Here is a 26,206-nt window from a genome sequence, read left to right as displayed (position 1 = left end):
CTCCGCATTCATAAGCATAGGTTCCTGAAGCATTCAGAGAACACCTCTTTCCCTACTTTGCCTGGACTTTCACACCTCCAGCCCAGATCCCGAATTTATCTCGAAGACTCAATTGTGTTCTCTGCTCCACTATTTAAGCGTCCTTTAACTACTTACTTTTTTGTTTTTTCCCCCGAGGTTTTGCTTTGAAACTTTGAAAATAGTATCACTACATCATCCATCCGTTCCCTTCCATTCCATACCCCCATTTTTATTTTGGGCTGATTTCGGTCTCTCAGATGGATTATCCAGAGTGTTCAGGTGTACTCTTCGTTGATGTTTGTTTAAAAAAACTTATGTCCCCAAGGGAGTTAACTATGTAGAGTCTGCCTGTTGTGTGGCCAATTTCTCTTAGATATATCTTTATTATACTTCCAGATGAGCGAAATTAATTCATTTCCAGTCCACCTGTCCACTTTCGCTGCCTAGCTTTTCCGCTTCTCTGATGCCGTTCCAACAGGCTTTTAAGAAATAACAAATTAAAACGATATTTGATCGGCCTGATTTTAAACTACAGAGCGAATCCCATGGTGTTATATTCAATATGATTTTAGAGAAAACAAGGGTATGCGACTAATCCTGAAAAGTAGTTTGTTTTTAAAACACTCAGTTGGGCGTCCCCCACCTCTAACGTGGTTGTCGAAAAGAATGTGGTTTAATTTCACAGGCAAATTGAAAAACTACGTTTACCTTTCAAGTTCTCGCACTTTCGAAACAAGTATTTCCACAAAGCAAATCTAGTTACCTCCACACACGAAGCTGGAGCTCGTTCAGTTTTTGCACTGATTATCTGGTGTCCATTGTCATTGAGTGACATTTGGAATTAATGGCAAAAATGTGGGCGAGGGTGTGGAAACTAATAAACCTGCTTTTTTTTAAATAGCGGCTTGTTCTGGATACATGGCGTCTCCGTGTCTTCCACTTAGAGAGCCAATAGTTTTATTCCTAAATGAGTTAAAGACCCATTTACCGATGTCGTGTTCTATTCATCAACCGGCAAGTCGAGAGTCTTACATGAAACTATTTGTTTGCGTATATAACCAGCTGGGCGCAATTTCACGTCTGAGATATCCATCTGAAAGCGACTCTCATTTATTACAGCCACTTGTCAGGAAAACGTTTCCAACCCCACATCGAAGAATCCGAGCTCCAGCGTCCACACACTCCATAAACGAAGAAAAAAATCACCCTCAAACAGTTCACATCACGCATTTCACTAGCTTAAGCACAACCCAGATTCCTGCCGTGTCAACCATGAGGGACCCCACTACGACCATCAGAGGCATATTCTCTCAATAAAGGGAGACAGAATAGCCATTTATTTAATTGAAAAAAAAACAAAATTCTTGTCCGTGGAAAGGAAGGCCACTTACTTTTCAAATAGTGAAAAGTTAGTACTCAGTACAAAAAAAAGTGAAATTGTGGATTATTAATAGCCGACGACCCGTGTTAGATTAATAGCCCTCAATACTTCTGCATTAATAATCATTATCCATTTGATCACTTTCTTCAGAAGTACACATATATGGCATGGGATCATACCAATGGGACACGCATTTAAGGAGAGAAGGGGGGGTAATTTCAAAGGACATGTGAGGGGCAAAATGTTTACAGAGAGAGAGTGGTGGGTGCCTGCAGTGCTCTACCCAGGGTGCTGGAGGAGCTGGACCCTCTGGATTTTTACGAGCCTCTTAGAATGAATGTGAGGGAAATGGGAGGATATGGGCATTGTGTGGGCAAAGGGGAGTAGTTAGGTTGCCTACTTGATTACTAATTTACTTTAACTGGCATAACATTGTGGGCCAAAGGCCTGTTCCTGTTCTATGTTCTAATAAGATTAAAGGTTACTCTCTAGAAACGTTTATATTGCAGATAAAAGTCTATGTGTGCATTTGCGTGTTGAGGAGAGTGATGTAAAGGGTAGGGTACGATAAGGTTGGGGTAACACTTGTTAATTTGCTTTGTCAACAATATTGCTGGATTACGGACATATTTTCTTCATTTATCAATCCATAAAACAGGTTCATAGAATAGTTCTGTACGAATTAGACGAGTGGGTCTAATTTTCAAAAGAAAGGGTTTGGAGTAAAATAAAACAAACTATTGTGACTTTTCTCTCTCTCTCTCTCTCTCTCTCTCTCTCTCTCACACACACACACACACACACACACACACACACACACACACACACTCTAGTATGCCCCAGCTCTTCTAGCCCAGCCGTGGCGATCAAGACACGTCACGGCCCCTCCACCCCCACACATCCACTCCTTTCCCAACCATACTTTCCATCAAAAGACCAAATACAGGTCAGGTATCAGGCTCAAGACTGTTACCCGGCGAGATGACGGAGGCATAATTGACAATGTACATGTCTAGAATCTCAGATCAAGCCACGGCGGTGGATTAAAAATCAGAGTGTTATGCAATGTTAAGCAGCCCATTCGTAAAGGAGTGATTTTTTAAAAATATAAGTCTTGTGAAGTACATTCTGTAAGGGAGCTGTTTGTTTCGATTTAGAAAGACTTCTGCAGCGTGTAACGTTCAAGGGTGATAATATCATTGCTTGGAGAGATAAAACAGTGCCCAAACCATTGAGTCAGATATCGATCCCCCCACCCCGCCCCCCACACACATACACTCAGTTTACATGGCAAAGCCACGTTAACGTTCATTGACAACTAACAGAGATATATATCTACGTCCTGTTTATTAGCACTCGCAGTTTGTCTTTATTATGTTCTCTCTCTCTCCCTCCCTCTCTCCCCTTCTCTCTCTATCTCTCTCTGTCCCTCTCTCTCTCACCTTTCTCTCTCCCTTTATCTCTCTCAGTCTCTCTTCCCCCTCTCTCCCTCCGCTCTCTAACTCTCTCTATCTCTCTCTCCCCCCTCTCTCTCAATATCTCTCTGTCTCTCACTCTTTCTCTCCCTCCTCCTCTCTCTCTCTCACGCACACTCTTCCCCCTTTCCCTCTGCCCCTTCTCTCTCTCTCAAATTTCCACACGTGTTGCAAACAGCGTTTTATGTTCGAAACAACAATCGATCCAGTTTAGCGAAGAGCGCAGCGGCGTCGTTGTGCCGCCCAGGGCACACGTTCAGTGTGCCTTACATGATATTTCACCCGGATTTGTCCTTTTGCAGTTTCTACCTTAATGATCACACGTTAAGTGAATGGAATGGATAAAGCAATCAGAGACTTTTCTTTGGCATCAAGCATTAAATTGTGGTTTCACACGCCGTGTGACGCTGTCCACTTCTTCAGCTGTCATCATTTCGTCTGAGTTTCCCCTCATTTGATTCCCTATTAATAACCGCACTCATTACATAAGAACGAAGTCATTACTCGCCAAATCAGCAGCGATGTGCCGAGTCTGGGAAAGTACTCCATATTTTACTGTTGCGCACAATCGGTATCAGAACACGCTTTGTAATGCCCAAATCCATTTTAACTGTTGCATGTCCTTTCAAAATAAACTGGGAGCGATAAACCAATCAACAAATAATTGAAGCAAGATTCTTGCTGATTTCCAATACACATTTTGCAGCGTGTTGTGAAAAGGCGGCTATTATTGGATATAACGCTTTAAACAGTGCCTCTCATCTCGCAGCCTTCCAAGTTTTGGTTTTTGCTCTAAGCCTTGTTCCTCGCTTGCTTTGTTCTATTAAAATATGCATGTCGCTCAGGAATGCAAGTCACGAGTCCCAAACTTCGTGTCCAACCTCCCACATGAAATGATCCTTTTATAAGGATCTCGATATGTCTCAATCTGCACTTAACTCGGAGCCTTTGGGTTTGGAGCTCTAAGTCCCTTCTAAAAAAAACACTGCACCGAGATTCCATCCAAAACACCAGGTTTTCTTTTCCACAGTGAAGAAATCTAGCACATTTAATTAAAGAAGGCAACGGCCAGAGGGGGATGACCACAAAAAGTAAGACCTTCATTTCTATTGAGATTGGACTTAGGTTGTCATTAAGTATAAATTTATCAACACGTGGCGTGTACATCTCAGTAATATTTATGTGCGTGCATGTGTGTGAGCGCGTGTGTGTGCGCGCGCGCGTGTGTGTGTTTGAGTGTACGCGCGGCAATTAGAAACAGACGAAGTTGGAAGCAAAAGGTTGCAAAAAAAGTGAGCAGGAATTTATAACAGGCACGGTTGTGGAATAAGGCTCTCGAAAACAGCAGGCAACATTTTTTGAACAGCGTGAACCGCTACAAGTAAGAGTTGGAGAAGGGTGCCAATTAAAAATGGAAATTAAGATGAGAACAGAAGAAGATGAGAGGTCGGGTGGGTGGCAGAGAGAGGGGGTGGGAGGGGTGTTTAGTGGAGGAAAAGAATTCTTTGTGGTCCCAGGGTTGAGGGAATTGGTGCAGCAAGTAGAAACATGGAGATGATAGGCGAAGGGAAAGTGGAGAGACTTGACTTGAAGTTGAAGCGGACACATGAGGTTTCGGTCGCTGCAGCGTCAGTAGTGTGGTAGAAGCAGTGAATCTTCAACAGTGAGTGGGAACGTCAGGAGATTCCTTGTTATACACTCTGATCTCAGTGACGTCAATACATTTTAAGGACATCCTCTGCAGTGCACAAATCGAATATATATGGGCATACTTTCTTCACTAAATGTGTAAAAAGTCCTTCAACCCATGTAGGCCACAACACCGGTGAGCGCCAGAGGTGATCCTCGGGCTAGGGTGGCATTGTTCCATGAATCAACGGTGTGGCACATTTCCTTCGTTTTATTGCACTCACCATGTGAAATGAGTGCAGGTTCTGCTAACACCTGGTCTGCTTTCAGAAGTGTCGGGACGATTTGAGTACACAGCAGCAATTCCGCGATTGTGACTATATGATCAACTATCTCTTTAAATGTTATTTTGAAACATTCTGTCGCAATTATACACCATGCTGAGACCAATTTTATCAGTGGCTTGTTTTAACGCAGACGTATTGCGAACTCTCTGGCGCTTGCATCTAATAACGGTCTCTCGCTCCCTCTATAGATTATTATATACACACAAGTAACCTGAACACTAGCCTGTCACTACACTCATCGAATTAAAATATAACATGTTTAACTGCGTGCATAATCTTAGATTGTATTATATACCTAAGCTAACCAGTAGAGGATTGCGCTTAGAAATAATTTTCCACGTACGTTTTTGATTACGGCGAAAGGAGATTTTTTAAAATTAAACTTCTGAACATTTTAATCATTTTCCCAGAGGTAAATATAAAATTCATACACGCTTCTTTGAGTCATCTCAATTACACTCCTTTTCCTCTTCGGTTTAATAAATCTAAGCAACAATCATTTAGCAAGCAACACGAGCGGACTGGAACATTTTCGGCGTAATTCATGTACCTAGTCACTGAATGAAATGTATGAAAAAGCATCGCATCTGCCTTCTTGCAGTGACATGTGCGAGGTAGGTCTATTGTAAATGTTGAATCGTTGTAAAGGGAAGGAGAAATTGATGAACTGGTACGCACTTGCTTTGAATATTCGGGACAGTTTTATGAGAAAAGCTGAAACCATTCATATGGTCCTTTTTAAAGAATTAATATAGCATAAACACGACGCCCCCGGCCCCCACCCCAAAATAAACATTGGTTTGGATTGGATCTACAACAGAGGTAAAGAGAGATTTGTTTAAAGTATAAACTGCACCACAACCTGGAAACGTTCTAATGTGAATTTACTTTAATTTAATTGCACATCAGGACAGACAGGCGTGGAGCTGTGTGAATGATGTTGTGGTTAATATTCTTCTAATTTAGAATTTATTTACCTAATTTCTCAGCACGACTCCTATTTTTCTTCATAATGGATGGCTGGAGTGTTTTGTTGGATTTTTTTCCCCGTCTTCACGTTTTAGCTGCGGTGTTACAGATTGAACGTGGAGCCAGCAATACATCATGATATAATCAGGCCCCCTCCCCCTTGTGAAGGGGAGACGCGGTCTCTTACTAATTCCCCAATATGTCTACAATAAAAGGCATGCAGCCTTTGGTGAATTAGTAGCTTCAATGTTTCGCAGATGTGCCACTTAGACCAGAACTTGACCCCTTGATTCCCTCGTAAATAATCCACTACTAAACGTTGCCGTCAACATACATTTTCCTGTATAACCAAGCAAGTCCGTAAAAAAACATCGAGAAACTAACAGATAATGGTTTCAATAGCATAGTATAAGCGAAGCGCTTTTTAATATAGAGACGCCAGGTAACGACTCGTTACCGGCCACATTGCTGTTTTTAATAGATTTGGCTTATTGCTGACATTGCGTCAGCCATATTTAATTTTAATTCATGGAAAGACTTGGTATGGAACATAGCAGCAACAGTCGATAAAAATCCTACACGCCCGAGACTCGAGCGCTCCAGGGAGGACAGCACTAGCTCTTTGGTAGCACTTTGTGGCCTACATACCGTTGCTATGATTACAGGATCACCTCGTCTTCTTGTAAAATGCCAAATCTTTAATCTTTGTGGCATGTTGCCTTAAAGCCAGCCCGGGCCGAGGTGTGTTTGGAGTAAGTGCGAGTGAATGCTGTCGTTGTGGCGCGGGTTGGGGGTGGGGAGAGAGATGGACAGACAAACAGAGTGAGAGAGCAAGAGGGGGGAAGAGGGGGAGAGAGGGAGGGAGGGAGAGAGTGAGAGAGAGAGAGGGAATAGCCCTCTCCTGAGTGACATGACCTCTCTATTCAAAGGCCAAGCAAGAAATAAACGCTCCTAATCTGAATGGGGCATTTTTTTCGCAGGTTTGAAATCCTTTCTTTTGAAATGGGATAAATTTCGAGTCAAAAAGCAATCTTTCTTACTCAACATCGGGGTATTTGAGAAGGAGGATTAGGAACATGGACGTCGGTTCGTTTTGCATTTTTATGAAAATTAATTCTGTGTACATTGACAAAATCATTAAAATTATGTTAGCAGACATCACGTGGGGTTTGTGCAGATAGGCTGGACACAGGGTGGACGGAGACAGCAGGGGCATGCACGCTTTAAGACAGGGGGTCTTTATTAAGTTGGAGCATTTAAAGAAAGAAAAACGAATATCTTACAAAGCTCCCACTATAGTACTGACAACAAAACCTGTCAGATCTTCATGAGGCAGTGTCCTCATGTGAACACCTTTCAAGGCGCTCTTTAGACACGTCTTTGTGAATACTCACTTGCTGAAAAGGGAGCCCTAAGTACAAAGGGAAAGGGAGCTACCAAAATTCTCTCAAACTAAAGTTTATAGGAAAGTTTCTTTCACAGTTTAACCAGCCTTTATGCTATCGCGGTTATTTAACTTCAGAACTATACATCCGCGTAGCCTACTTCGGTTTGATTATGGTTCTCATATTTCAAATATCCTTTCCGCGGAAAAAGATGAAAAAGGAAAAATCTGACGTTTCGGTGATATTCTTCTCTATTCATCCAGGCGGTTGAACTCGGCTTACAAATTGTTGCTCTTCGGATTATACATTAACGTCCCTCGAACGCTGCACGTGATTTCTGTGTGAAAATTTAACTCACGCTTTCCATAACATTATAAAGACAGCAGACAGGACAAAGGACAGTTTAATAAGCTATCACTGAACAGAGGGGATGAGGTGGCTTTAATAAGAAACACGAGGAGGAGGGGGATTTAATCACTCAGGTGAAGTTCAGTTTTACGAAGCACATGAAAGTAAGTTTGAAATCCCCTGCGTTCAGCACCACGTAGATGTGGTAAGTGGGGATGTTTGATATATAGACAGTATTAAGGTAAGACGTAGTGTCACAATGCATTCTCCCTAGCCGTCTGCAATTATACACCGCAACTGTACAGTTGATGCTTGTACCCTCAATTTAAACAATATTTTTTATTCATCTCCTGCTGAATATTTAATTTACAGATTGCCTAATATGGAACTGCAAATATTAGAGCGCCGGCAGCATGGAATTATCGCCATTTACTAAAAGGAAACATTCCGACAGGCGTTAAGCAGTCTCTTTATATTGTTTGTAATTGATCTCACTTTTTGTTTTGCCTTGTCTTTTTTTCGGTGTCATTCTTCGCTCACTTACCAACAATATTCCAAACACCAATAAACTAAGGGGAGAATCAAACAATTTATGCTCAGTCGTGGAAAAAAATAATGGCAACTGTACTACCATCTAATCATTAGAAGAATATTTGCTGACGTCCTCATGAACTGGAGCTGAACGCCGCTGGCATTCATGCTCTTCACTTCTTAATGCTGTAAATCGATGATAATCCTCACTCTGCATTGTATAAAAACAAGCATTCACCGTTGTATAAAAACACGCATTCACCGTTGTATTAAAAACACGTATTCACCGTTGTATTAAAAACACGTATTCACCGTTGTATTAAAAACACGTATTCACCGTTGTATTAAAAACACGTATTCACCGTTGTATTAAAAACACGTATTCACCGTTGTATTAAAAACACGTATTCACCGTTGTATAAAAAACGTATTCACCGTTGTATAAAAAAGACATCAAGGGTACAGCTACATCGATATCGTAAACCGTTAACCGATTTTGAAATCTGTCTATTCGCAACTTTAAAGCAGGACATTTTAATTTAGTGAGCTACTCCTTGCGATAAAAGATACTGTCAGTGACGCCACAAAAGTATAGCAGTTTGACCAATATACTGTCTGGTATAAACCTTGCCCATCTTCCCCTCCGCCTTCTAACTTTTGAAATAGGGAGAATGTAGTGACTCACTCTAAAAATTCAGGAAAAAAGATAGCGTTTACATTCCTTGGATTCACACATGGGATTTGCTACCGGTATCTAGCCAAATAAAAACACAATATGAACGTGTCTTTTCCTTGGTTAAACAAGAATAATCGCAGTTGCAATACAGCAACAGTGACTATTAGTTTTCTTGGGAGCTTTTTTTGAAGTTAGTTTTTGTGAACTTATATTTTTCTTTTCGTTCCTTTGTCCCGTCGCTCCAATTCTCTTATATATCTGCTAGTCGCCGTTGGCTTTCTTTGCGTTGCCTAGTAATCAATTTATTTATCTACTAAACAACGTATCATATTTTTTCTGTTTAATGTTCATGGGAATATTATTTCTACTAGATTAAATAAAAGAACTACCCAATAAGCTCACATGAAACTTCGTTGTTCCGGTGGCGTAATATTATAACTGCTTTAAAAAACAACTAAATAATTATATTAAACAATTCCATCGCAGGGCAGTACAAAAACAAAGCAGATACTTCCTCTGTTGAGAGCAAATATTTTACAGGAGTTATAACACTTCGCTACCAGCAACTTCAAGACGAAATCACCATAATTGTTTGGACCCAAACTCGTTTACCAGTGCTTTAGAAAGGGATGAGCTGTTTGTTGTTCCCTGCAATCGTTGTGTGTTATAGGTGACTCTCTCTTGTATGGTAATTATGGAAATCTAAGCGTCTGGCATTATTTTAATATAAGAAGCGTTTGCGTAGAAGAGAGCTATTACATTAAAGTAAAGATAAATGGCAGGACTATTATTTCATATTTTTTCTTTGCTTTCAATAACATATTTTTTTGTGTCACGAAACCGAAATTCCCGAGGCTCGAACTTATCCCACCAAGTAATATTAGTTATTATACCAAGTAAGTTATGGAACATGCGTTGTACTTTATAGAATTGACTAATAATTATGACTCTTAAAAACAATCAACTTAATTTAAGTGTTTTAGGTAACAAATGAATACTTAAGTGTTGTTTTTATTGAGACCGCGAGTCCCTTTTTACCGAAATGGTCAACAAAGGAGCGATCTTAGTCTTTCTGAAAGTGGCTTCAATGAAATCAGCATCGAATCTCTTTGCAGTTACCTCCGCTGAAACTTTCCCACCACTGTTGTGAGCAAAGTGAACAAGATAACTGAATTAATATTGTAATATAACAAATCTTATTTATCCTTTTGCCTGATGAATTAGTCACCAGGCTCTTTCCGTGGCACAGATGTTAAATCGACATGTCGTCTAAGTAATAATATATTTGCACGATCTGTATTTTTATAAAGTGAATTCACGAAGGTTGATTAAACGGCAGTTCAGCTTTCAGCTTTCTGTTGCGGGTTTTGTTATTACATGTATCCATTTCAAATAAGGTCATCTTGTGTTTTAGAATCGAAGGTTCGAAATGAAATCGGAGAAACGGCCGCACAATAATTTGGATAGTTGTGAATAGTTTGGCATTTACTAAATATATCCATGATACAAGGTAACCCTGTAGAGAGAAGGATAGATTTAAACATAAACTCAGCACCTTGCATATATGCGTATTTCGTAAGCAGCTTGAAGATCGACTTGAAATACTCAGATCGACTTTTCCAAATAATTTATTTTAAATAATTTGCAGCCATTTGATATTTTTACATACGCATCGTATTAATTGACTTTCATGCATCTGTTACATAGTTAGCCCACTGCCTAACTCTGCTGTTCTGTAATCTTCGAAGTCTTAATTCTCAACAGTTTGAAGACATCCTGCCCGGCGCTGATCTGTCATTTCATATTTTGTGAGCTAGGTGGCGCTAGATTTCGAGAACCGAGTATCAACCGCAGGAGAAGGTGTAAACATTGTTTTATACTGTTTCACTGTAAGATTTATTTTAAACACATTCACACACATACACAGCTGTCCAGGTGTTTTTGACTTTAATGGAACCACACATCCCGATCCGCTATATTCCGTTTGATTACTCCGCGCCCCTTTTTACCGCAGTCACTTCCAAATACACAGATCTCAGCCTATATTGCTCAATAATTATTGCGTTATATTAGATTTCACACTAAAAAAAAGCAGCTGTAGCTGTAGGCACTACAGACTTTATTGGCATATCAGATTTACCATAGCCAAAATATCCTGAGCAATAAGTATAGTTGCATATGGTAAATTTTATATCCATGAACATAAAATACAATAGGAATGGAACTTTCTAAGTGCTTCAAATAAATTATATTAATCGCCCAAAATATTTGTCTTGCAATTTTACACTTAAAATCTCAAACAACTTGCGATTTATTCAACTAAAGCTCTGCAGCTATGCCCCATTTGAAACCGAGAAGGTCAATTATTGAGTTTAGTGGCGAGCTTGGTATAATTTTTGATTAAGACTAGAACTTCCCTGAGTTAGTGCGAAATACTACCCCCCCCCCTTTGCATTTAATAAACATGGGAGTTGTTTTCATGCAGAAATGCATCAGATTTTGATTAAAAAAAAATGCCTGCGGATGGGGGGGGGGGGAGTGAAAGAACTAATTGTATTTATCGATCAGACAGAAAAATTCGATTTGCAATATCAAATGAAGCTTCGACTAAAGATCGCAGAATTAGTCTTTCCATGTCAGATGTCCCTTTGAACCCTGTATAAGAAGAACAAGCAAGTAACAGCAATGAGTTTCGGTTCGAAGTAAATGCAAACCATTTCCATGGCGGGCATATAACGTTCATTCACACTCGTGTCGAGTGATTTAACTAACGAACTACTGTAACTGATCACGGTTCTTACCCAGAAATTAATCATAATTCGAAATTAATAAAAGCTAATAACACATTTTATATGAATGTTAGTTATAAATCAGCTACAATTCATACAATTAAAAAAAATTGGCCGCGACATAAAGCGCATTTTAAACTTTTTTCTAAGAATTTACAATCAGTCCAAGTTTCAAACTATTGAATCGGTTTGTTCCAATGAGCTTGATAATAGAGATAAGCATTTTGTGCATCAAATTGTCAAATGTTGTTTAAATCTAAAAGGCATGGCTAGTTATTTTATCAATTCATGTCGAACTGTCTTTCAATGGTCCGAAACATACTCAGGTACTTCGGTTTTAATTTTGATCTTCTTTAATCGCCATTTTATGTCATTCCAAATCTTACACTCAGATTGTGTTAGTTGGCTTGAAATGAACCGGCGGCAACTGTGTTGAAAGCCACAGCTGAGTGCAGACAGGGCGGTATTGCTAACGTAGTCGCGCCGGGGTGTTAGGCTGGATTACCGCCGTCACTACACCTGCACACGAAGCCTTCTTCCTGCAGTAGCTATCAACAGTAGGTAGGAAAGTACAGACAACGTTAATTCGATTTATCGGATAATTAAATATTACGTTAAAGCGTCAAGGGTTAACATTATTATCAGCTATAAAAAGTTATATTTCAAATAGTTTAATCAATATTAACATAAAATATTTGAGGTTTATTAATTCAATATAGGTGTTTAATCCAATGTGAGACTGAATGACATTTTCCGTTATTTATCTTGCCAGAGTTCAAACGGCGTCAGCATCGTTATTATCCACATTATTTTTTTTTAAAAAACGCATAATAGAAAGTGTAATAGTGGTTGCCTTGACCAAGTTTATTTTAAATTTTATCAGCTGCCGTGTGTAATCAACAGCGAATTTCGCGGTATGACTTAAAGTGGCATGATCAGTTCAAATAGAAACATATCGATTATGTGCACATATCAAAGAGTTTAGAAAGAATTTGATCTGAAATGGTTTTGAGATAAAGTTGAAGAACTTATTTTTAATTGATGTTATATTTACAAAATCGAAGTACGAATTTAAATTGTAGAAAAAATATTCTGTTAACGAATGTTTATCATTCGATTCTATAGAATCGTCCGCAAAACGCTAATTATATTCATTTTTAGTTATAACATTATTTATCGGTTTTGAAGTTTATAATGTTAAGAGTAAAATTAAATGTTTCAGAGCTCTAATATCAGCGTTTCTTTTTTTAAATGAGGATAATTTTATTTCGAATTTGTGCCTGAATTTTCCGTCTGAGATCAGATGCTAACATCTTAAGATTGATGTTATCAATTATTAGACCTGAACTCGCTCCGTTGTCATTACTCGCGTCAAAGAATGGAAGTAAATGTTACGTAACGGGATTATCAGGCGATAACATGCCGTCCCTGTTTCAACCTATCTTGTCCTATTTGATGTGCATTTAACCGAACGGATACTTTTGACACATGAAAAACATGTATCTTTCTTCTACTTTTTAAAGAATAATTCGAATTGACTAGTTTATTTAGAGATTATTCTGACATAGATAGTGAAACTTTCAGTTATTCCAAGTGCAATCGATGAAAGTCGTATTGTTTTCATACTTTCAATACTTCTGAAAGCGGATCATGTACTTGGTAAATATTTTGGATATGATATCGAGTTCTGTGAAAGCGTCACGGAAGGTTTTCGCCCCATTAAAAAATCACAGTTGCTTTCAATAAATAGAAGTAAGTCCATCTTTGACGTTGACAAATTATCTACACAGAACAAAAACCATTTACGGATGACTTTGAAGGTTTGCAAAGCAAAACGGGCCCAGGTGAAAAGGGTTTCACCAGGTTCACTGGGCACATGACAAGGTTGTCTCCAGCTTGAGCTTCTGAAGGAAGATATGAAGTTAATAGAAGGAGGAAAGGTTGTCATTTGAAAATGGCTGGCTATTTCTGAGATAACAGAGGCAATTTTTTTATTCATAGCGAAATTAAAGACATTGATTATGAAAAAATAAATAACAAGAAGATAAATAAACAGGTGTTCACATTACTAAAACCAATGGCTTTTCCACCATATGTTGTTTTCTATGGGGCGGCAGTAAAAAAAGAAACTGGTCAGAGAGATGTAGAAGTTACAGAATTTCGGAGGACTGGGTGAACATTCTCCAAAATAAGTAATAAACCTAGCTGAAGATTTGTTTGAAATGATTAACACATGCAATTCAACAGGTCGATATTTAGTTAAATATTGTGTAGCGATTTAAGGTACAGTGTTCAATGTATCAAAAAACGTAAGTTTATATTGTTTAAAAATTATCAAACGGATATTGAATATTTTGAATTTCAGGAAAGTAACATGCATTTACAAGTTGAACGAAAACTCTGAACAAAGCATGCTTATGTATTTTTTATTTGAAAAGGCGGGACGTGAAAACTCTGAATTTTGCTGTTGTTTTTTGAACAAGCGTTAAAGAAATGTGCAGCAGTTCAATTGGGTGGAATTGTGATTCAGGAAGAGAAGGGCAAAAGGAGACATTTTTCCCCTTAAAGTTTATGCTTGTTTTAATATTGAATCTTGCTGGGTTACTGTCAGAATCGAGATATTTAGCACTGTCTTGATACGGACGGTGGTTCCACAGCCTCATCTCCAGGGGACTTTAATTAACAAGCTGTCAGAAAGCCGCAACTCCCATCAAACAGCTCCTTCCCAAAAGCAAATACTCTCACAAATTCCAGCTGTAATTCAAAAGATATTCCATTACTGGACGAAAGAAACTTACTGGCGTTTAAGTTTTCTTTTGCAACTTTTAAAAATCGACTGATAAATTCTAATACATTTTTAGAATTAATTAAAGACTGCTCACATTTGAACAGCACTAAATTACAATCAACAAAAATGCTTTTGGAAAATGTAGGGAAGATTAGATATGCAACAAAGACCAGTAATATCAGGAAAAGGGGATAATTTACGCCACCTCGATGTTATTATAAACAAAACTTTAAATTTTAAAATATTTAAAAGTGCTGCAAAACACTGATAGAGGATAGTGGGGGAAATTTCATGTTAAGACTTTTAAAAATTGGAATTAAACCGCTGAAATCAAATAAATCAAACAAAAAAATTCACAAGCGTACTACAAGAGTACGTTTACTCTTTAAGTATATATTTATAATTACATCTTACCTATCTTTGTGAAAACTTGACTAATTTAGTCTGTGTTGCAAAGCGCTGTCCATGGTGCTAATCACTGCGTATTTGCGGCCGTTAGCATCGCAGGAAATTTCATGTCTGGCTTATTTTTCTTACTTTTAATTTAGGTTTAAGGTACTGCCATCCGCTCATACTTAAGTGAATAGCATAAATATCTTCACATCTTATTGGCTGTACTTCCAAATCCCCCTGAAGTTTTCTCTTTCCGAAAGCTGATAGCACATTAAATATATTTTTTCCCGTGGAATTTATTTTGCCTGAAAGCTATCCGGGTACGACGTAAGACATTTTATTCTCTTCTATCATGCGAAAACCGTGTCTTCCTATATGTTTTATAACCTTATATTTAATACTCCTTTCTGAGAAAACTCTACCTTCAATTTTCACTGAGCACTGTTTATTAACGCATTAAGTTATACTGTATAGCTAAGCTCAAGGCAGTGACTCTACCTAAAACTGGTAATTCAATATTAGACATCTTTGAAAAAACACGTATTTTCCGTGCAAAATGTGTAAACTATATAATATTGAATAATGTAATTTCATGTATAGAATGTATAAACTGTACATTTCATGTTTTCATCGCTTATTCTGGAAAATGGGCACGCTTAAAAATTCTCTTTTACAGAGCTTACTCTCCCCCTCTCTCTCTCAGAGAGAGAGAGAGAGAGATGCGCCTGGAACTCAAGTTTGCCATCAACATCTTTTGCAAACAGTACAGTGTGACATGAGTAAGTTAGAAAACTATCAATAGGAGTTAATGAGTAATCAATCCAGGTCCACTGGATGTGACGAAACTTATCACATTTTCTGGTAATAAAATATGGGTTTAAAATACTTGGCAAATACAAATTGATGAATAGAAGAGAGAACCAAAGGTAGTTGAGGTTTAATAATAATAGTTATTTAATATAAATGGTAGCCACTACGTTTTGGTTAGAATTAAATATATTGAATTGATTGATAATATGGCAGTTGGAACGAAGTCGGAAAATGAAGCTTACTGAGTAGTCCAGCTCCCAATTTCCTTTGACTTCTATTGTTTTCACGTGAAATTTTCTTCTCTGACACGAGCACAAAAGAAAACTGAGCAATATTTGTGTATATACTGCTTCTTTCTAAAATAAAATAATCGGATGGCAGCTAAACTTTAGTTTTAAGTTGAGTACCTATTCATTGAATGTGATAGACTCATGGACATTTCAGCTTATGTTTTATTCGGACAGCTATGTGAGCTAAACAATATGCCACTTTCTTAAATTCCGTTTCGGAAGTTCAGGTCCGAGAAAACAGATGCGTAGATAACATAGAGATAAACTATTTGGGTCACATTTGTTGGGTTAATATCACAAACTCTGAACACGACGCAATGAAATAATTTTAATATTAACTAATCGTTCCGTTTGAAATTCTGTACAGATATAATTGAATGAAATTTATTTAGAGAGGAAATTAGGTTCGGTTATTAATAACCAAATTATCTTTTGTATTTGTGGTCCTTAAAAGATGGTTTTAATAGTACGTGGTTGATGTTTCAGTTCCGTTCAGTAGAGTGAAAAGAAAGTTACTTCAGGAAACATCAAAATGTTGATAACTTTTTGTATTCAGCATGAGATAAAACCGGCCTGAAATATTATTAACGAACAGCAACGAGGTAGAAGCTGTGTGGACAGATCATAGTACCGGTACCGGGACAAAAACTTTGTCTCTCAGGTGAGAGCAGATCTAAAGGAGACAGAAGAGAGTTATAACGCTGGAACGGAGCTGAGTGAAGCAGCGCAAACAGCCGAGTTTCACTAAGAGCTGAGTGGGGCTGATAACGGGTGAGGTGAGGGGAAAAAGGGTGGTGTTTGGAGAGGAGGGAAGAGCAACCGTCCCAGGCGTTTGAAAAACAAATAACCTTCCAGCGCATTATTAGTCTTACCTGTACAGAAACATCTTGTAACCAACAAATGCCCTGAGGTCAAAGATGTTGTCACATTCTCAATTCATGTTTCTCAAAGTCAGTACTATTACCAGCATTGTCCATGTCCTCTGCATTTAATTCTGTTAATGTTACTTTTCGCTCCTTTGAGATCATAACACAATCCAGATATTACATGAAAAAGTATGCTAGTAAGTTGGTCATGCACAAACTTTATAAAATGTTTTACAGTTCGGGAATTTTGTTTTTCCTATGAATCCACACACTGACTAAATGGTGCCACAGACGGAACCTGAATGGCACTTTTGAAAATTCCCTAAATTCAGCTCGTATGGATAAATCTTTCTGGTAAAAAGATTCACTGATGAACTGGAATGAAGTTGTTCAGAAAGGTGGTTCAGAGAGGAAACTTGACACAAGTTACTATCCAGAGCTTTTTTTTGTAATCGCCAAGGCGTTAAAGTTCGCACAAACATTCTAAATAAAATTGACATCAATGAAAAAAAACGAAAACCTAAAACCGTGTGTGTGTGGGGGGGGGGGGGTTGAGTAGTGGGGTTCAGTGTGTGTGGGCGGTAGTGGGGTTCAGTGTGTGTGGGGCAGTAGTGGGGTTCATTGTACGCATGTGTGTGGAGTATTGGGGGTTCAGAGTATGTGGGGGAGTAGTGGGGCTCAGTGTACGTGGGAGTAGGGGCGTTCAGTGTGTGTGTATGGAGAGTAGTGCGGGTTCAGTGCATGTGGGGGAGTGGTGGGGTTCAGTGTACGTGGGAGTAGGGGCGTTCAGTGTGTGTGTATGGAGAGTAGTGGGGGTTCAGTGCATGTGGGGGAGTAGTGGGGTTCAGTGTGTGCATGGGGAGTAGTGGGGTTCATTGTACGCATGTGTGGAGAGTATTGGGGGTTCAGTGCATGTGGGGGAGTAGTGGGGTTCAGTGTGTGCATGGGGAGTAGTGGGGTTCATTGTACGCATGTGTGGAGAGTATTGGGGGTTCAGTGCATGTGGGGAGTAGTGGGGTTCAGTGTGTGTGGGGCAGTAGTGGGGTTCAGTGTGTGTATGGGAGTAGTGGGATTCAGTGTTTGTGGGCGGAGTAGTGGGGTGTAGTGTATGTGTGGGAGTAGTGGGTTCAGTGTTTGTGGGGGGAGTATTGGGGTGTAGTGTGTGTGGGGGAGTTGTGGGGTTCAGTGTGTGTGGGGGCTGGTGGGGTTGAGTGAATGTGGGTGTGTAGTGGGGTTCGGTGTGGGGGGGAGTAGTGGGGTTCAGTGTGTGGGGGGAGCAGTGGGGTTCAGTATGTGTGTGGGGAGTAGTGGGGTTCAGTGTGTGTGGGGGGAGTAGTGGGGTTCAGTGTGTGCGCAGAGTAGTGGGGTTCAGTGTGTGGGTGGAGTAGTGGGGTTCAGTATGTGTATGGAGAGTAGTGGGGTTCAGTGTGTGTGGGGGAGTAGTGGGGTTCAGTGTGTGTATGGAGAGTAGTAGGGTTCAGTGTGTCTGCGGGAGTAGTGGGGTTCAGTGTGTCTGGGGGAGTAGTGGGGTTCAGTGTGTGTATGGAGAGTAGTGGGGTTCAGTGTGTCTGGGGGAGTAGTGGGGTTCAGTGTGTGTGGGGAGTAGTGGGGTCAGTGTGTGGGGGGAGTAGTGGGGTTCAGTGTGTGGGGGGAGCAGTGGGGTTCAGTGTGTGTGGAGAGTAGTGGGGTCAGTGTGTGTGGGGGAGTAGTGGGGTTCAGTGTGTAGGGGGAGCAGTGGGGTTCAGTGTGTGTGGGGAATAGTGGGGTCAGTGTGTGTGGGGGGAGTAGTGGGGTTCAGTGTGTCTGGGGGAGTAGTGGGGTTCAGTGTGTGTGGGGGAGTAGTGGGGTTCAGTGTGTGGGTGGAGTAGTGGGGTTCAGTGTGTGTGGGGGAGTAGTGGGGTTCAGTGTGTGGGTGGAGTAGTGGGGTTCAGTATGTGTATGGAGAGTAGTGGGTTTCAGTGTGTGTGGGGGAGTAGTGGGGTTCAGTGTGTGTATGGAGAGTAGTAGGGTTCAGTATGTGTATGGAGAGTAGTGGGTTTCAGTGTGTGTGGGGGAGTAATGGGGTCAGTGTGTGTGGGGGGAGTAGTGGGGTTCAGTGTGTGTGGGGGGAGTAGTGGGGTTCAGTGTGTGGGTGTAGTGGGGTTCAGTGTGTGCGCGGGGGGAGTAGTGGGGTTCAGAGTGTGTGTGGAGTAATGGGGGTTCAGTGTGTATGCGTGTGGAGTAATAGGGGTTCAGTGTGTGTGGAGTAGTGGAGTTCAGTGTGTGTGCGGGGGGAGTAGTGGGGTTCAGGGTTTGTGTGGAGTAATGGGGGTTCAGTGTGTGTGGAGTAGTGGAGTTCAGTGTGTGTGCGGGGGGAGTAGTGGGGTTCAGTGTTTGTGTGGAGTAATGGGGGTTCAGTGTGTGTGGAGTAGTGGAGTTCAGTGTGTGTGCGGGGGGAGTAGTGGGGTTCAGTGTTTGTGTGGAGTAATGGGGGTTCAGTGTGTGTGTGGAGTGGTGGGGTTCAGTGTGTGGGTGGAGTAGTGGGGTTCAGTGTATTTGCGGGGGGGAGTAGTGGGGTTCAGTGTGTGTGTGGAGTAATGGGGGTTCAGTGTGTATGCGTGTGGAGTAATGGGGGTTCAGTGTGTATGCGTGTGGAGTAATAGGGGTTCAGTGTGTGTGCGGGGGGAGTAGTGAGGTTCAGTGTGTGTGCGGGGGGAGTAGTGGGGTTCAGTGTGTGTGTGGAGTAATGGGGGTTCAGTGTGTATGCGTGTGGAGTAATGAGGGTTCAGTGTGTGTGCCGAGTTGTGGGGTTCAGTGTGTGTGCGGGGGAGTAGTGGGGTTCAGTGTGTGTGTGGAGTAATGGGGGTTCAGTGTGTGTGTGGAGTGGTGGGGTTCAGTGTGTGCCGAGTAGTGGGGTTCAGTGTGCGCGCGCGGAATAGTGGGGTTCAGTGTGCGCGCGGGGAATAGTGGGGTTCAGTATGTTCGTGTGGAGTAGTGGGGTTCAATGTGTGTGTGTGGATTAGTGGGGTTCAGTGTGTGTGCAGAGTAGTGGGGTTCAGTGTGTGTGCAGAGTAGTGGGGTTCAGTGTGTGCGTGTGGAGTAATGGGGGTTCAGTGTGTATGCGTGTGGAGTAATGGGGGTTCTGTATGTGTGTGGAGTAGTGGGGTTCAGTGTGTGTGGAGTAATGGGGGTTCAGTGTGTGTGGAGTAGTGGGGTTCAGTGTGTGCGCGCGGAGTAGTGGGGTTCAGTGTGTGTGGAGTAATGGGGGTTCAGTGTGTATGTGGAGTGGTGGGGTTCAGTGTGTGCCGAGTAGTGGGGTTCAGTGTGCGCGCGCGGAATAGTGGGGTTCAGTATGTTCGTGTGGATTAGTGGGGTTCAGTGTGTGCAGAGTAGTGGGGTTCAGTGTGTGTGCAGAGTAGTGGGGTTCAGTGTGTGCGTGTGGAGTAATGGGGGTTCAGTGTGTATGCGTGTGGAGTAATGGGGGTTCTGTATGTGTGTGGATTAGTGGGGTTCAGTGTGTGTGGAGTAATGGGGGTTCAGTGTGTGTGGAGTAGTGGGGTTCAGTGTGTGCGCGCGGAGTAGTGGGGTTCAGTGTGTGTGTGGAGTAATGGGGGTTCAGTGTGTGTGGGGGGAGTAGCTAAGGTTCAGTGTGTGTGCATGTGTGTGAGAAGGGGGCTCAGTAGGCGTTCAATATGTGTGTGTGTATGTGTGGAGTAATGGGGGTTCAGTGTGTGGGTGTGTGAGAGAGAGTGATAGAAACAGACAGACAGAGAGGGTTAAAGAGAGAGAAAGAGTGAGTGAGAGAGAGAGAGAGAGAGAGAGAGAGAGAGAGAGAGAGAGAGAGAGAGAGAGAGAGAGAGAGAGAGAGAGAGAGAGAGAGAGCGCTGCATGGACATGAAAAAGAAAGCAGTCCTATTAAAATAAAATTGAAAACTAGAATCTGAAAATACTTTAACGTGGCGAAATGTAATCGTTATGATTTCATCTGAAGTTAAAGTGTATTAATAAATGTTGCATTTTCTGCAGAAAGTAGTAATAGTTAATGGTAGAAAGTAAAAGTCACGCTTACTCCAGTGTTTGATATTATACTTTGCTGTTTATAGGTTGTAACATTAATGTTTTCTTTTGTTACAAAGGCAACCCCTGCGCGCTTTTCCGTGACAAGTAAACGATATATTAAACGTTTCTCTAATAAAATAAAACAGATCCAAAATCTAAAATCACAGTTCCTAAATTCAATCTATGTGGGCTGATAGAAACAGTTAAACGAAACTTTCCGATGAACTGTTTATTGAATATAAAATGAAAGCATAGTTGGTCAATATGAATTCATATTTTGCCATTTCCCAACATCTAAATAAGTGACAAAAGGGCGGAGTTTAGCTCTATTAAGTTAACATATACAATTTTTATTGAAAATAAATTGGAACCGCGTGTAACATATAGAAGATAAAAGTCTTTGTAACAGAGCATATCTGTTGTTAAAATCATTAATCAAATTAAGATTTAACGAAGAAATTTGCATAACCCGAGTGGATCTAGTTTAAAGCGTTAGCTGTTGTACATGGATGGTATTTTATGGAACTACTTTGAAGTGAAACTAGAAAGACTGAAATCCCCACGTACATTTTAATCTCTATTATTACTGACTAATAGATTTTAGTTACTAAGAAGCGATGTAAAGATTTCTACATCTCTTGAAGAGACACAAATATTCTTTTTTTCTCTCTCCGAGAGACAGAAAAACAAATCCCTAAGAAACTTTATATAGGTTCTTAGATTTTCCTTAGCATACGTGATAAAACATTCATTGTTGCAGGTTGGTGACCCGTGAAATTTGGAGGTTAGTTTTCAGTACAGACTATAGCATATAATTATGCAAATAAAGAGCTGTCACTGATCTGCTGAATAAACTCACAAACACGAAGAGTGCTCGCACTAAAAAGGTTGATTCTAAAAGGTGAATCTATCTCCTATAAAAATATATGTTAAAATACCAACTTCAATGTTGGCAGCTTATATGGATTTTGGATAATTGCTACCGGAATATCTTCTGGAACATTTACCGTGTTCCTCAGTAATATCTGTCAATCAATCAGAGGTACATTCAACTTATTTTTAAATTTCGCATTTTAAATTGTTTAGATTTTTCTTTAATCCAAGGGATTTCATTATCGGTCGCTACAAAGAACAGTTCGTTGCAATCGGACACTTATTTCCAGCTATGGAATTCGGCATCTCAATCATTCGCACGCCGAGGAGTGTTTTTTTTTGCATAACGGATGAATGGCAGTGTCTATTATTATCTTTTACATTCTTAATGGCGGTGACATGTTTTTATACGTATTAAATGCTCTTTAAGTATCACCTATAAAATACTGATTCTTGTGAATGTATCTGACCATTTCCAACAAGTGATTAACGTTACACCTCTCTGGTGAATCGTGATCACGTTGTAATAACCGTTCCATCGAAACAGTTATAAAGTCACATCGTTAAGTATGAATATCACCAGACTTCAGTGTTACCTTGCAATCTAATCTGCAATTATACAAGCAGACCAATTAAATAGGAGTTAGTTGTGCACTTTATTGTGTTGAATGAGAACCAGGTCTAATATCACAGGCATATGTCGTGAAATTTGCTGTTTTGCGGCAGCGGTACATCATAATACAAAGTATAAATTACGTAGGCGCAAAATAATTCTCCCCATTTTATTAATTTCTGGGTAAATTTTCATAGGAAGCGAGCACCTTTGCTTACACTATGTTAGAGTTTTCGATTATCTTGTGAACATCCCGTCCTCTTCTCTCTAATTATCAAAAACCTGAATGAGTTTTTAGAAAACTCTAAGAAAATATTCAAAATGTCTGTGACGCATCTTTGTAGGCTCGGAAATTGTTTTCTTTCATCGTAATGTGCAATTCTATTCTTCTTTAATACATCCATATCTTCAGTTATTGACAGCAAATTTACTATTAATGCGGTGACCCGACTTGGGTTAACCGTCTTGAGTATTATAGGACGAGTTAAAAATATTGCACTTCGGCAGAATGTAATAGTGATACTTATCGGAGATATAGTATATTGCTCGGAGAAAAATATAGTTTTACAGGACTGAACATTTCTACATGCATTGGAATTATATACGTTGCGTTATATGTACCATTTAGCTAGACATGGATAGATTACACATTCATACTGGTAAAATGATTGCGTTGTGGCTTTTTGCGCTAGGCCCAATTGTTTTGAGTTAAAGTTTCACCTTCTTTTGGTATATCAAACTGTAAGGAATTTTTGGACAATAGAATACATTCTTATTTTTATTCTCCCAGCAATAACAATTGCAGTAAACAACGGGCGTTATAATGTTGTAACCTATGTTTACGTGGGCGTAATCGCCTTTTCCAGGCTCAATTCTTTTTCCAACTTAAACCTCAAACTATTTAACCTTCCGATGCTCTTTTTGCCCTTCTACTTTTACCAAAATTTCATTTACACAAAAAAATTCAGTGAAGAAACAAGCCTACTTTATTAAATCTGGAAGACTACCTATTATTGCCAATACAGATTTCATAACGGAATTCATTAGTTTTCCGCTGGTAAAGGAAGGGAGAGCAGAAGGCTGGTCTGATCCTTGCAGACAGGTGAGAGATGAATAATATACCTGCATGCATATAATGTTATATTTCCAAATCAAAACTACCTGGGCTTATTCTTGCACACACAAAAAAAAAACAAACAGAATTAGAATGCCCTCTGTGTTTTAATTCAAAGTCAGGAATTATGATTGAAATGAATACTTTACAAAGGCGACTCACCTTCCATTGAATGTGGAATAGCACTTCCATCATTTTTCATGTGCTATAAATATAGCACTTTAGACCACATCAAATTTCTTTAACTACTACATTATATTTCTTCAAAGAAATATATAGGTATCCAAAGTGATAGATTGCAATTTTCAATTGCATCAAATGCAATGACAAATCCTTTTGGAAGTATGTATATTTATTAATTTTCACATATTAGGGATTTTAGCATTTATGTGATGGAAGTATATCTTTCCCAGTAAATCATACTCTGAATTTAAACTGTATTTTCCCTCTTTTCCAGATACCTTACTAGGATAAAAGGAAGAAAGAACTCAAAGGCTTTGTTTCCCACTGCACCACACAACCGAGAGGGATTACTGGGTTTGAAAGCAATCCTAGCACTGAGGTTAAGAAATAATTGAGTTAAATGAACTTTCATTTCAATAATCCCAACTGATAACACTGTCTGCAAGTACCAACGCATTTTCATTTTCAATCCAGATATTTGAATCATCAGGTGACCTCACTCTCAGTGCCTGCATATCCCACACTATATTTCACTGCACCCAGAGATAGTGAACTTGGATTAAACAAGAAGTAGAAAGGCATTTTTCTTTTGGATACTTTAAATACTTGAACTGATGTTGAAAGTATAATTAAGAAATAGCTATTTTGAAATCTGGTGCTTAATATATAGTGTCGCACCTGCATACTTTCCAATGAACATCAGCAACTTAGTTCCAAATGCAGGGATAAATTTGATGATATGAATTCTATCAACTGACTTGTAACAGCAAAACCTGGCAAATTTGGCAGCTTGTAACTTTCTTTCATGTATTCCACTTCAAAAATCAACTTTGCAGTTAATTCAACTGGGAAATTTAAGTAAAAATATATGGAATTTCATCGAACAAATTGCAATTTCAAGAGCAAGATCAACTCCAAGACATCTCGAGTTAAAAAATAGTAAATGGTCATTCTGAAATGATACTATTCACACGTATCCTCCACGTTCCAGTTATAATGATCTGATCTATTCAGAGATTGTTATGTCTCTTGTCAGCAAATTGCTTTCAATTTGAAAATTTTTAATTAATGAACATCACTGACAACAGGATACTGAAACTAACGGTAATAAAAGTGTTTATTTGATTCAGATGTTTATTGTAATATTGCCATTTAAAACACTTAAAATCAGAGTAATCACATAGATAAAATGCACGAGTTGATTTATGTACTGCAGAATCGAACTTCTTATTTCAGTGCTCCAGTTTCATAAGTGGATTTGAAAACTATCGAAAATAAAAATCACAGTTCTGCATTAAAGGTTTCTGGTTTGAAAATTCATTTTCCTTTAGATTTTCCCCCTACCGCCCCCATTCACAATCGCATGGAAGGCTCCTATTCACTTCAAGCTGTCACTCATACCCAAGCTCTCATCTTGTCGAGGTGATCTCTTTCCTTTATGATAGTTTTCAAAAGTAAACCTGCAATATTTTAAAATCCAAGTAATTACCAATATGAGAATCTAAGCTCAAATTGAAAAGGACAATTGCAATGTAGAAAATTGTGTAAATCGGTAACTGAAGGATTCTTATAGATTTGAATTTTTCCTTTACGTTTGTCTTGACAACAATGAAATTAAAGTCACTAATCATTATCCATTTCCCCATTTTATTGATTGTAGAAACAATTTTGATTTTGATGATGATAGAGTAAACATCATCAATTAAAATGCTTGAGTTTGAGGTTAATGTAGTTCATTTTCCAATTTCCACATTTAAAATCCAAGTATACCTAGTCAGTTGTGGGGGTGGGTGGTCAGGTAATAGGCCCATGCATTCTGTAGGGACTAGTGTCAATTGGCAGAGAGTGCTGGAAATGTCAAATGACTGTAAACTTCAATCAAAGCTCCAGCAGCAAGCCTCCTAACCTGTCTCTATGGGAGTGAGTTACGCATGCACCAAGGCAGCTCCCAAAGGCTTCCCCTGGGCCCTCTTTCCTATTCACATAGCCTGATGAAGCTCTTCAGCCATTCAGAACACTAGTAACATTATAAACCTGAACAAATCACTTGAATTAATGACTTTGCACCTATTCCATATTTCCCAATCTTTGTATTGCTAAATATTTAATGAAAAGAATGCATATTAATTCTCTTCCAGCATTTTGTGCTGACTTCTGTCTTGCATTCATAACAGGAATTTGAATATTCTAAATAATCTATTCCCTCTTTTGTATTAGATCATGTTCTAAAGTGCTGTAAAAAGCTCCAATTTTCAAACGATCAAATAAGGTAATGAATAATTACTCCAAGGATTTTCATAAGCTGATCCTAAAACACACTTTACATTACTCAAATTTTACTATTTGGTGTGTCCTAGATTTCCACAGAATCCCTAAGCTACTCTGCAACCAATGAATCCCAGCTCTGCAAGCAAAACTAGCAAAGTGTAAAACTGAAAAATGAACTTCAGTGCCATATGATGGAGCAGGAACTAAACTTGCATCAACGTGCTATTTATTGTGTTCTTGCAATTTGTAACATTACTTCCTTAAGAAGCAATTCCATCTTTGCTGAACCATTTGAGTTGCTACTGTATCGTTTTTAATTTGGTTATAAGCTGCAGTTAATTAAAAAGGACAATTAAATATTATGTAAAGCAAGAATGAGAGTGCACATTTCATTTGACTTAAAGTATGAATATATTTTT

At 39.5% G+C, this 26,206-nt stretch overlaps 1 long non-coding RNA gene across 1 annotated transcript; it reads left to right on the top strand.

Moving 5' to 3' along the window:
• Positions 1-7,600: 7,600 nt before the first annotated feature.
• On the top strand, positions 7,601-26,162 carry LOC132393898 (uncharacterized). The gene is made up of 4 exons (XR_009512094.1): positions 7,601-7,760; positions 23,794-23,898; positions 25,737-25,788; positions 25,877-26,162. It is a non-coding gene; the product is annotated as an uncharacterized LOC132393898 (long non-coding RNA).
• The last annotated feature ends 44 nt before the right edge of the window (positions 26,163-26,206 follow it).

The sequence above is a fragment of the Hypanus sabinus genome, chromosome 5 (assembly GCF_030144855.1).
Source record: "Hypanus sabinus isolate sHypSab1 chromosome 5, sHypSab1.hap1, whole genome shotgun sequence".
NCBI lineage: Eukaryota > Metazoa > Chordata > Chondrichthyes > Myliobatiformes > Dasyatidae > Hypanus > Hypanus sabinus.
The sequence above is the reverse complement of the archived record's forward strand: the minus strand, read 5'-3'. Positions and strand labels throughout refer to the sequence as shown.